This window comes from Alexandromys fortis, unplaced genomic scaffold, assembly GCF_014885135.2.
Source record: "Alexandromys fortis isolate MF-2015 unplaced genomic scaffold, M_Fortis_MF-2015_v1.1 scaffold_11, whole genome shotgun sequence".
Lineage (NCBI taxonomy): Eukaryota > Metazoa > Chordata > Mammalia > Rodentia > Cricetidae > Alexandromys > Alexandromys fortis.
Genome location: NW_026067912.1, coordinates 4,627,542 through 4,639,767, shown reverse-complemented (window position 1 = coordinate 4,639,767; position 12,226 = coordinate 4,627,542). Strand labels below are relative to the sequence as shown.

The following is a 12,226-nucleotide window of genomic DNA, read 5'->3' as shown; positions in this document are numbered from 1 at the left end:
GGACAGGATTTCACTATGTAGTTAAAGACCCCATGCTGACTTGGAACTCACTGTGTATCCCAGGCTGGCCTTTAACTCATGGTAAATCTTGTCCTCTCTTCTGTTAAGCACTGTGACTCTGTGCCACCAGTCCAGCTTCCTCTTCTACTTTCCCTAGCATCTCTCTTTTCTCCATACTTTGATCTTTATCGTAACATTTGTAGTATAAATTTTTATGTGATTGCGTATCTCAAAGCTGACATTTTCATTTAATTATAGTCTGTATCTCACTTTGAACTGAAGTCTTGTGAAAACTGAAACTCTGGTTTAAATAAAGATCTGTGCAGCCTTTGCATAATTCTGATTTGTAATAGCTACGCAATAAGTTATGCTTGCCTTTATGTATTAAAGTATCAACAAGCACTAAGGTGTCACTTGGCAAGTCTCTCATGGCTGGATTATCTGCAGGGACTTACAGTTGGTGATATTCCACTCTGTTCTTCTATGGACATTTTGACAGAACATAGGGAAGGGCAGCAAGGGAGACACAGATAGTATTATTTCGACCATAGGAACCCACTAAATTAAGCAGCAAAAACTAAAGGTGGTAAAGTATAGTGAACCTGAATCAAATGTGCTTTTTTTTTTACTTTAATGAAATATTCACTCCAGTCTGGAACCCTATTCCTCAAACAAGTGGAATCATTAGTTCTTGTTCCTGTGGTCTTAAAAAATAAAGTTAAATTTGTTTTATCTTTATGAAATTCATCCCTTTTTTATTTTTTTCTCATCTTGAATCATGGCATAATGCATTAGTCGCTGAATATTTTCTAAGTTGTCTACAAAAATGGCTATCCTTGTATTAATTCACTCATCCCTTAATGATGGTAGATCATCTTGAGATATGTCTCATTATGAAGCTTATTTTTAGTTGTATGAATTCCACAGAATATATTTACACAAAATAAGACAGTCTCGTGTGACTTCTCTTGAAGAAATATGAACAGACATCTGCTTATCCGAGATAGGGTACCAGGAGACCCTGGAAACCATTTCAGCCAAGACTGGCTTATGAATTTACTGGAGTTACCGATAAGGGAATGGGTATAACTGAAAAGTAGCTACATTACCAAATGCCCACTCGTAGGTGCAAACTCATTAGAGCAGCTTCTGTGGCGTTCCCTGCCCAGACAGTAAGCAGGCACCTGCAACAGTCTATTGCTCCTCTTCTCCTGCAGTTGTTTACTGCTTAATGTAAGCGTGGAGAGAGCCTTTCTAACACTGTGAACTTCTCTAGCCTTCTAAGTTTACTTTGCCTTCTGAGATTCACCAGGAACGTGAAGGAGATAATGTTTCAGTTTGAAGGAAGAGCTATGCAACAGAGGGAGCTTAAAATACTCTGCCTAATTTTTTATTAGGATAGGTGTGTACAAACCTAAAGAGCTTTGAAAATGTCAATTTGTCATGGCCAGGCATTTGATTGAGTTTGACAAATTCCTTAAGTGTTGGGGTATAATGTGAGTTTTATTTTTGTTCTGAACACAAACTAAAGAGCCATGAAAAACTCACTTATAAAATACTTTAATTTTAAAAGTTATGCGATACGAGTGAGTTAATTATTTATCCACTGAAATTATTTACTGTGATGAAATAAATTTAATGACTGATTGCTAGCTACCATGTATCTATTGTCCTTTTGAAAAACCAAGTTCAAATATTATATTCTGAAGAGACCCCAGTTCCTCCCAGACTGATGTGAATGTAAGTTAAATATATGATCATTTGTAAGAAGCATTTTTCTAATTGAATTGCTTCAGAGAAAGCTATTACTACAGGCAGAACTCTGCATAGCTTGAGTTTGCTATATGCTCCCCAATGGGATTCTCTGCCCAAACCAGATTATTTCCCTCATCCTGCACAAAGCTAATTGAGAGAGTCACTTTTTTTTGTGTGAATTTGGTCTGTATCTGTTTTGTGGTACTGTCATATATGCGAACTTGAGGTTTTCAAATCGTGAAGAATGTCCACAAACCAACATGCATCCTCATCTCCCTCAACATCAAGTGTAAAAGTGAGGTATTTAATGTGAAGGTTCACACCTTCAGTATCAAGGACAATTCTATCCATATATGAATTCATTATGTTGTGTGATTTCAGGTCTGGCAATAAAACAGATATAACTTCTTTTATGTATGCTTGATGGTTTTTAGTTCATTTTGGATAGTGATGGAGGATAATGAAGGCGATATGGGGAAAAGTTGATCAAAATCAAATTAACATTTTCATGGGTATTATAGATTGATGGAGTTGTAAGAAGATAGAGTATATGGTCAATGAAATCCATATGCAAGACATAATTTTGAAGATTCTTTTACTATTCATATATATATATATATATATATATCTCACATGGATAAGGCTAATATAATATACAACTCTCACAGAACCCTAAATCTGAGCCAGGCGTTCTGCCAATCACTTTTCATGTGTGAACTGACTAATAGAAACATTGCTTCTATCATTTGAACTGGACTATCAATAAGAGGGTAAACTATAATAAAATGTGAAATGAATTAAGCAAAATAATGGAAACTCTTACTGCTGTGACAGTATGCATTTCCATTTCAGAAGCAAGAATATAATTAGTCCGTTCTGACCTCAACTGTTCTTGATGAGTGATCTTGGTTGCAAGTCCCCTGCCCCAAATATGTGTCTCACTGCTATTCAGGACTGCTACCATGTGCTTCTTCTAAAATGCTGCAATTGAACATCTGCTGTGAACAACTTCCACTAAGGGGGAGATGAACTATCCTCCCTTTCATTCTAGTTTAGAAGGCTGATAATGTGGAAGTATTACTGTGACCTGTAATTGGATCATAATTTATGGTCTCAGCTGTGGAAGAAAGAGCATTGTATAAAGGTACAAACACATAAACAGCTTTGGTGGGACTATATACATACTTCTTGGAGGTTCTTTCTACCTTAAATAGATAGATTATGTCCTTTACAGGTCTTTATCTCCATAGGACTTTTGGTAGTAGAATTTGAACAGCTATAAAAAATAAAAAGAATGCCAGTATCTCGGAGGGGTCTGAAAATTGAGAATGGTTTGAAAAAATGTAAACTAAGTCTCCAATACATGTGAGTGAGAAGAATGAGTACTTTGAGGATTTGGGAATAATAATTAATAAAATGATTTAAGGTGTCATCTTTGAGTTGAGTTCTAACAAGACATAGAAATGTAGCTTGTCCATCATCTTTCTTAAGACAGTGTTTGAAAAGTATGAAAAAACTTGAAGTATTTGAACAATAGGAAAAGCCAAAATAAATGTGTTTAATGATTTGAAGTCAGGGGGGAAGGGGGACAATAAAAGGCAGCTCCAAAGAAATAGGAGTGCCCAAGTCCATACAAAGCTGTGGAAGCAAGTTGGTATTTCATTCTATGCATAGTGAAAAGCTTTCAGACTCCATTTACCAAGGAAAACACAGCTCTATGTGAGGGCAAGGCTGTTAATGGGGAGATAGTAGTGACAACTACATTGTAATAGTTCACCTGTAATGGTAATTTTATATCAACAGTTAGGACTGGTGATATATCAGATTTGTCATGATATTAGGGATGAAAACCTAGCATTCAACTTCTTTTTCTACAAATATTTCTAGGATTAGAGAGATGGTTCAGCGGTGAGGAGCATACACTGCTCTTCCAAAGGACCTGAGTTGCATCCCATTAACACCCCCTTCAGACAGCTCACAATTACCTGTAACTCCAGCTCTGAGAGGGATGCAATGTCTTTGATGGGCACAGGCACCTGCACTCATGTGCACACACACTCACACCAACACATACCCATACACATGCATAATTAAGAACAAGCAACACAGTATTAAAATACATTGCTAAGAAAGCAATACTGAGTAAAAGGAATCACATTTTAGAGACTTTCATGAATGCTCCTCTGTGTTCACCAGAAATTAATGCTATATATCAGGCAGCTGTACTCTCACCTAAAAGTGTGCTAAACATTGCCTCTGCCTACATGAATAAGTGGGGATTTCTATCAGGGAGAGCACAGCATGTGATGTTGAAAACTATGTCCTATATAAAATTAAGTTTTATGTTGTAATGTTTAGAAATCATTTCAATTACACATCCCATGTAATTTCATTGGCAAAAAATCATGAGATTTTTTTTTAACTGTGAAAACTGTTTGGCATTTCAGTTTGTGGAGTTCAGTAGAATTACAAGAAGGGAATGTGAAAGCGTAATCTAGCTTGCCCTCAGATTAATAAACTATTCCCAGAATGAGAGTGGAACCTGCAGCGTTCATGTTGAGCAAGGGTGGCATTTTATGTACAAGAAACGTGTTACATTTAAACAAATCATGCAATTTCCTGGTCATAGGATTTTATTGCCTTTCACAGTACCAGAACCACTTTAGAAGAAAAAGAAGTTGGAATTCTCAGTTCAGAACCTAAGTCTTGGCATACCAGTAGCTAAAGGAAAGTCATAAACCATGATTACTAGAAACACATTGTTTCCGCAAGTGGTAATTAAAAGAAATTCTTTTTTTTTTCAAAAGTCACAAAAGCCTTAGAAGAGAAAGTGAGATTTCTCTGAAAATATCTAATCTGGGAGATAAAGCTATTATCAACAAGAACATACAAGCAAGATTAAATCACTGAAGCTCAAGATTCTAGTGTAGTAACAGTCATTTTAAAAGCTTGCAAAACATTGCTACAGTAGATAAAGTAGATTAATCCCATATTTTATCATGGATAAGAATTATTTTAAAGTCTTCCCATTAAAGAAGCTAGCAGATGCTCTCGTATGCTCAAAGGACAGACCAAACACAAATTAAACACACTCATTACTCTGATGGCTTCTCCCCAGATAGAGAAAATTAAATGGGAAAATGAAAATATATTGGTGATTGTTTTTTCCAAATGAGTAATGGTGGCATGGAAAAACAGAAGAAACGATCTATAGAGTAGAAATGCTGAGCTCTCTAGAGAGAAAAATAAAAAGAAATGGAAAGCCACAGATGGAATGGCAGTAAGAGGGAAAGAAGGGGCTTTCTGATAAGTAGTGGGTACAGACACAGGAGTGAAACCTATAGGATTGACCAGGAAAAAACTTCAGCACACAGCAGAACGATCTGTTTCAAGAAGTGGCCAGAACAGGGCACAGTCTGGGAAGTCAATACAGAGAGAAAAAAGGATGCTTATGGGGGAAACTTCTCATGCATGCAGTGATCAGGCTTATGTAAGTGCCTGCTGCTTTGAGTATTGATTAAGGTGGAGAGATGGAATCTTGAAAGGTATTAAAATGTGCTTCTCCACCTTCCTAATGCTGTGTCCCTTTAATATAGTTCCTAATGTTGTGGTGACCCCCAAGCATAAAATTATTTTCATTGCTACTTTATAACTGTAATGTTGTTACTGTTATGAACCATAATGTAAATTTATGTGTTCGCTGATGGTCTTAGGTGACCCCTGTAAAAGGATCATTTGAACCCCAAAGAGGTCACAGCCCACAGGTTAAGAACCACTGGGTTAAAAGAAAACAATATTTATCAATATTAGCCTAATAATAAGGTTATTGGTTTATGGTTTCTGTGTTCCTGAAATATCTCACATTGATTATTTTAACTACAAATGGAAATAGTAACAGCACAGTGGAGACGCCTGACTGAGACCCAGTTTAATAACTATACAAAATTCCCATCAGTAAGGATATGCAGAATGGCATACACTATCTCTTCTGTGATGGATAGCTCATAGCTTGGATGGCATGCTCTTTAAAATTGTGTCCCCAGTCTACTAGATACACAGGCCAGAACATCCAGATTGAATGATATTCAACAAAAGAACTGACCAGAAGCCTTTAAAAGCATTACCACAAAAATAATGAGACTAGGAAACTATCCCAGTTTAAAGGAGTGTATAAAGTAAAGGTGGCAACTTGGGTGAATCCTGGGAGAACAAAAATATGACTTTAATGAAAAAGTGGGAGCTCATGCAATGGGTCAGTGGATTATTAATGGTAAGTAGTATTATATGAGTGTTAGTTTACTAATTTGATAGTTTTATGGTCATGTAAAATATTCATCTTAGAGGGAGTTATGAATAATTTTCTATAGCAATACTGTGCAATTCTCACTTTAAACTATAAAATTAAAATAGAAAGAAAAATGTCAACGCTGTTTTTAAATATGAGGCCATTATCAAATCTATGTGTATGCAGGTGTATTTACCTACACTGCTGATTGAAGGAGTAGTAAACTCAAGGAGAAAACATGATAAGGGGCTGAGAGATGGCTTAGTAGATAAAAATAATGTTGTACAAGTGTAACGACTGGAATTTGAATCCCAGGACTCATATGAAAGCTGAGTAGGCATGACGTGGGACAACTGTCTGGCATCTCAGATCTCAGGGAGCAGAGAAAAGGGATCCCTCAGAAAATCAGTCAGCTAGACTCCCTGGCACTGGTGAGCTCAAGCTCGATGAGTTCAATAAACAAAAGGGAAAATATCTAGGAAAACTATTGAGTTTTGTGTCTACATATGTACACACATGTGCTCATGCCACCCACATGCAACCACACATGTACTAACATGTGTACACATGCACACATCACCAACATATGCTTTAAAACAGCAGGGAAAGGTCAAAAGGAGCATGATCAGACAACACATAATATAATAAAGTTTGAAAATAAAAGTATGTATTCACAAATTATTTCAGGCTATCTATTTTCTAGAACACTGACAAAAAAAGATTCAACAAAAGTTTGAGTCTTAATGTAAGAAAATAAATGACAGGAAATAAAAATATGAGGCCATTATAGTCTGGAAAATAATCACTTATTAAAAAAATAAAACCGGTCTCGCTGAACATAGCAGACAATGAGGACTACTGAGACCCCAAGAACAATGGCAATGGGTTTTTGATCCTACTGCACCTATTGGTTTTGTGGGAGCCTAGGCAGTTTGGATTGCTCTTTGGGCTGACGTTGGAGGGGGACTTGATTGGGGGAGGGGGAGGGAAAGGGGAGGCAGTGGTGGGGAAGAGACAGAAATCTTTAATTAATTAATAAAGAAATAAATAAATTAAAAAAATAAGCAAAAAAATGAGACATCATAAAAAATAGTCAATTTTATCATTACATCATTTCCAAAGCGGTATTAAAGATATTTGAATGTAAAGTCAGCAAAGCATTTGTGGAATCAAATTATTTTAGTTTTAGAAAAGACCTTGCCCACCACCTTTGTTTATAAAGAGACTACAGAACCCATAACCATTAAAAGTGCCCTTACTAACCTCTCCTGCTATGGGCAGATGATCTCACACATGCATGGGGGAAGCCTATTTGTTTCAGATAATTTCTTCCCCATCACATATGAAGCCCGCCCTGTGTCTCCAAACTTCCATATACTATGTTCTCCTTGCAACTTAAGAAGATCAAAGTACAAAGATAGAGATCGTGGGTGTGAATGGGTGCAGAAACAATATTCTTTAAAAAAAACTATTTCAGTTGAGTTGAATTGCATCACTCCCCCCTCCCTTTTTCTACCCCCAGCCCTATCCATGTCCTTATTCTCAAGTTGAGAGCCTCATTTTCTTTATTACTTTTACATATATATGCATATGTATATGATGTATATGTATATTGGTCTGCATCAGACAACATATAAAGGGACTATCAGTGGGGAAAAAGCTACTTTTTCTTCTCCCAGCAGCCACATTACTATTAAAGGAGGTGTCAAAATACATTCTTATTGGCATGCAAAGTGAGGCACTCATGTAAGAATAGATTTTGCAGTTTTCAGAAAGTCCTAAAATTCTGTAACTAGTCAAGCAAAAGAGATACAGAGGAGTCATTCAAAATCACTGATGTTACCTCTGGACTGAAACCATCTCCTAGCCCATACTGGATCCCTAAGTAATACCCTTCTTTTTCCCCAAAGTTCTACTTTTCCCAGGATGTCATAGGAATTTAGTTGTATAATCTGAATCCTTTGGGTCTCAGTTCTTTCACTTCATGTTTTGCATTCATTAATCAGTGATACATTACACAACGTTTGTTTTTTTATTGCTTAGTTATGTTATATTACATGAAAGCAATGTATCTTTTCTCTTTTTAATTTTTAAAATTACTCTATTAGGATAGCATCCAAATGATTGAATTTCATTTTGACAATTTCATATTTATATGTACATGTGTATATAAACACATTTGTATGTCATACTTTGTGTGTTAGTTTTTAATTGTTGTGATAGACTATCGTGATGAAGATAGCTCATAGGAGAATGTGTTATTTGGACATAGGATTCCAGAAGGATGAGTCCACTAGTATTTATATGAATATTCCAGTTAAATTGGACAGTTGCTGAAAAGATTATACATTCTCCAATTGATTACATCGGTTCCTATGTTGAACATCAAGTAAAAATACAGGTGTTTTTGGTTATTTTTAGGCTCTTAGGTTTTATTGATCTATGTTTCTGTAGCTATCATCACATATCTGAGTCTACTTTCATTCTTAATCTTTAAACCCATCCTGTATCCTTCAATATTGTTATTTCCTTTCCAAATCATTCTGACTATTCTTTTTGTTTGTTGTTTGTTTTATGCATTGTTTTTCAAGACAAGGTTTCTCTGTGTAACAGCTCTGTTTTCGGATATCCAGGAACTCATTCTGTACCCCACTGGCCTCAAATTCAGAGCAATCTGCCGCTTCTGCCTCCAGAGTTCTGGGTTAAAGTCTTGCACCCTAATGCCCAACTATTTTGGCTATTCTCATTCCTTTGTTTTGCATATGAATTTTAACATCTTGTTAATATTAACAAAAAGACCCCATATGGGGACAGCATGGTTAATGATGGTATTGAGTCAAATCTACAGATTAAGTTCAGGGAAAATGATAGCTTAATAATATTCACCCTTGAAATCATGAATAAAGCATGTATTTCCAGTTATTTAGGGCTATGTGCTTCCATCTCTGTGTGTGGGCATGTGTGTACCTGCATGTATGTTAATTCAATAAAAAACAATGAAGACAAAATTAAAATAATAATATCACCCTTGTAGTGGTTACTTCGCATTTCCTTCTCTTTCTTGTCCATGGTCTTCACATAACTGATGTTTAATTCCAATGATCACCAGATTAAAAACTTTCACATTCTTTCTAGATTTATATTTTGCTTGGAGTTGGTAGGACAAGCAAGATACAGTGGGTTTATTTCAGTTTTTAAAAGATTGAAAAAGAATTAGTTTTACTTTTGATGTTCTAAATCTGTCTTTTGTGGTTGATGATTAGGATTGTGGTCAGGCCGGGAATTACACCAACTTTGAGACAGCTCCCTATAGTTAAATCCTAAATGATTCAAGATCATTATGAAAGTTGAGTGGATTTATCTGAAGCAAACAAATGGATAGTGGGAGGAAAACCTATAGGAATATTCTTTCCTCATGTGTATGAATCCTTTGTTTCTTGACAGTGTTATGGTGTGTGTGTGTGTGTGTGTGTGTGTGTGTGTGTGTGTGTGTGTGTGTAATTTTGAGATAAAAGAAGAGGGAACTGATACTCTAGCTTGCACGAAGTTCAGGTTCTGTATGGGACTATGTCTTAGCAGGAAATGCCTTGCTGACAAATAACAGGAATTAGCCTGTAACGTGAATCACGACATTACCATTTATTTGGACCAAAATAGAATTTAATTTCATGTCTCCAAATATGTATCAGCTGACACTTTATGAATATGTAAAACTTTCAGGACTGTTCAGAGTAATGCTCAGGGTGGTCTGTTGAAGTGAGTTTTATCCAAAATGCCTTTAGAATATTAGCATATCTGTATTATTAAAACAGAAATCTGGATGCTAAATTTAGGGGCTGTTTGATGAAATAACTTCTTGATGAGGACAAAGTGAGCAGATGTGCAAATCTTGAGACACATTTAAACTTTTTGTATGTATGTTTATCCATTTCTTCTAAGTGTTTATAGCATATAATATGTGAGGCACTGAATTAGGATTTATAAATCCCAACTATATTTCTAAAAACTTGGGACATTGGAAAGATTGAATAGCATTCCTTATATACAGAATTATACAGCTCTGGGCAGAAATCCCAGAGGCACAGTTTACAGCATTTCGCTCATTCATTATTTGTGCCCTGGTGCTGATTTCGCCTCTCAGGCTGCTGGCATTATTAAGACATGATTCTCATTTCTTAAAGCCCTCAAGTAGGTCATTGTGAATTAATTTTAAAATAGATTTGTAATTATCTTTTTTCAAATGAGTATTTGGTCCTCCAGTTAGTCATTCAGATAAAGGGGAGAGAGCAATTCCTTTGAGCCTATAGGCTTCTAATGGATCAAGCATGTCACAATATATATGTAAATGCTTTATTCATAATATATTGGGTTTTGTGGTTTACAAATTGCATTTGCATTATTTATTTAATTTCCATAATAGTTCTGAATAGATTGAGCATATATTAAAAGCTCCATTTATACTTAATCACCTCAGGTAAAAGGAAGTAAATGTGTACCTAATAACCAACTCTTGTTTCTCCTCCACTTCCATCTTCCATTCTTTCCATCCTCTCCATCCCCTCCATATTCTTCATCCTTTCCACCTTTTCCATTCTCTCCATCCTCTCCACCCTCTTTATCTTCTCCATTTTCTCCATCCCCTCCACCCCCTCCATCCTGCCCATCTCCCCATCCCTTCATCCCCTCCGTCTCCATCCTCTCCAACCTCTCACCCTCTTTGACTGGTCTCCTTCTTCCCTATGGTGTCATGTCTAGTTTCATAACCCTGATGCACATGTGCGCTCTCTCTCTCTCTCTCTCTCTCTCTCTTTCTGTATGTCTAAGTCCATATGAGAAAGAAAACAAGAAAAATTTGTTTCTCAAAGTCTGGCTTCTCTCTGTTAACTGCTTACAGTTTCATAATTTTCCCTGTTGATGTAACTTTTTCCTTCAGGACTACAAGATTTCACTGTTTATATGCATTACATGTCTTCATTCATTCATTGATGGTCGTCTATTCTAGTTCAATTTCTTTGCTACAGCTAATAATGCCAAGTTAATATCGATGTGAAGATATCTCTGTGGTAGGACTGTGAGTCTTTCTGGTATGACCACAAGTTGTAACCTGAGTCATATTGTAATTTTATTTTTAGATTTCTGTAAAAATGTCTATTCTGATTTTTACAGTGTTCGCACTAGTTCACTTTTTTTTTAAATAAAAGTAAATAGGGTTCCTCTTTCCCATTTACTCATCATTTGTTGTCATTTTATAGCTGGGTTTTTTAAATATCCATTTTCTTCTGAATGGTAAATCTTAGGTTGTGTTCTATTCCTACTCTTTCTATCTACCCCTGCTCTCTTGTGTGAATGTCTTTACTCTGTTAACTAAAAATGACAATTGTACTTTAACCATGGGACCTTTGTACACAGTCATGTGCTTAGAATGTTTTTCTAATAATCAGTGCTTTGGTCTTATCTGGCTTCTGCACCATCCCAGCTCCTTAGAGCAGCTTTTATTCACACCATCCCAGATAAATGCTTCTAAATTTGCTTTATTAGCTTGATGAACTACAGCATTGTGTGGTGCTCTGTTCATTTATCTACGCTTTGTTTACAAATTCCCTGAGATCAGACTTTGATCTATTCCTCATCACTTCCAGTCACATACCAGGAATGAATTAAACATCTGTTGAATAAATCAATGCATGAAATCTTAGATTTGAGATGCTAGTTAATTGTTTCAGGACAGAGGAAAGCAAGTGTCTATATATTATTTTAAATTTGTGTTTATCTCTTACCTAAAACAACCTTGGGCACTCATTTTGTAAAGAAAAAAAGAAGAGTTACATAATTATTTGTTGAGATCTATCTTCCTGTAACATACAACATTTGTGTAGATAGACATACTTACCTTACCTTATATTCATATTGCCTACGTCTAGATTGGATGCATATCACACAGTAGGTGCTTTCAAAAATGAGTTAATATTCAGGAGGATGCCTATATGTTTTTCTTTGGGTTCTCCTTCTTATTTAGCTTCTCTAAGAACCCGAATTATAGGCTCAATGTCCTTTATTTATGGCTAGAAACCAAATATGAGTGAGTACATCCCATGTTCCTCTTTTTGGGTCTGGCTTACCTCACTCAGGATAGTGTTTTCTATTTCCATCCATTTGCCTGCAAACTTCAAGAAGTCCTTGTTTTTT

General features: G+C 35.9%; 1 protein-coding gene across 3 annotated transcripts in view; it reads left to right on the top strand.

The window, feature by feature from the left end:
- Gabrb2 (gamma-aminobutyric acid type A receptor subunit beta2) overlaps nt 1-12,226 on the top strand; it is a 195,141-nt gene that overhangs the window by 56,157 nt on the left and 126,758 nt on the right. The window lies entirely within an intron of this gene.